Source organism: Echinops telfairi, unplaced genomic scaffold (genome assembly GCF_000313985.2).
Source record: "Echinops telfairi isolate 266 unplaced genomic scaffold, ASM31398v2 ScPeMD7_1;HRSCAF=3_0, whole genome shotgun sequence".
Classification (NCBI taxonomy): Eukaryota; Metazoa; Chordata; class Mammalia; order Afrosoricida; family Tenrecidae; genus Echinops; species Echinops telfairi.
Genome location: NW_022103896.1, coordinates 76,719,756 through 76,721,241, shown reverse-complemented (window position 1 = coordinate 76,721,241; position 1,486 = coordinate 76,719,756).

Genomic DNA, 1,486 nt, shown 5'->3' with positions numbered 1-1,486 from the left:
TCTGGCTTCACAGGTCTGATTGCCTCAGGGTAGGTACATGTGGCTTCTCCAGCTCCAGACACTGGTGTAGTTCCATGTGTCTTGTCAGCTGCAATGCCTCCCAGGGAGTGAGCAGAGAGCAAGAGTGTCTCTGGCCTCTAAGGAGGAAATACCAGAGTTCCCAGAATTCTCAGGAGGCCATGCCCACACAGAGGCTTCGTTGGCTAGGACGCAATTGACAAGCTAGTCTCTACCCTTTCACTCTTAAACCTCAAATTGACAAACCACTACATAACTACCTCACTTCTGTTGAAGTATATATTGTAGAGCCAATTTTTCTTCTTTTCTGTTATTTTTTGCGTAGAACATTTTCCCATTATTTTCTTTGCAAAATGTTGGTGTCTGAATCTGAAATGAGTCTCTTCGAAGCAGCACATAACTTCATAATTTTCTTTAACTGTTTTTCCAATCTCTTCCTTTTTAGTGACGAGTTTAATTCATTTACATTTAATGTAATAGCTAATACAGAATGAAATCCTTCTGCCATTATGCTTCTTTTTATTTTCTATATATCTTATCCCATTTTCACTCCTGAATTTCTTACTGAATTCCATTATTTTCAATTGATATTTTCTAACCCCTCACCATTTATATATGCACATTTTTCTTTGGTTTCCCTGGAGTTTCAATTAATAACTTATTTTTAAAAATGAATTTCAGATTAACATCAACTTAATTTTAATTACAGAAGTATTGGTTCTATATAACTATCTGTATAATTATCCCTCCATTTATGCTATTATTGTTGTAGGTTTCAAGTTTTGCCTTGTGTACCTATCAAGATAAATTTATAATTATTGCTTCTTAAGTTACTGTTTCAATAATAAAGGAAAAGGAGAAATGACAAAAACAAAAAAGATAGAAATCATTAATTATTTATTTACCAATGTGGTTATTTTTACTAAGATTCTTCGTTTTTAAAACAGGCTTAAGAAAAAAAACAAAACAGGCTTAAGTTATCGTCTAATGTCCTATTAGCTAGTCCATGGTACTTGCTTGAGGATTTCTTCATGAGTTGAAACTACTTAGCTTCCTTTTGCTTTTATTGAAATGTCTTTATTTCCACTTGACTTTTGAAGGATAGTTTTTATGCATACAGAATGCTAGGTTAACTGGTTTTTATGTTGTTTTTCTAAGCCAGCAATTTAAATATGTCATTCAATTGCCTTCTATGTCCCTGGTTTCAAATGAGAAATTGGATGTTAATTACTGAAGATCCCCTACGTGTGATGAATCATTGTTCTCTTACTGCTTTCAAAATTCTCTTTGTTTATAGATGGTTTAATTATAATATGCTTCAATGTGGGTCTTTGATTTTTATCATACCTGCAGTTCATTCAACTTCTTGTATGTGCAGACAAATGTTGTTTACAAACACGGGAAATGTTCAGCCTTATTTTTTTCTGCTCTTCTTTCTGTTCCTTGGCATCTTGTTATACCTTAGGTG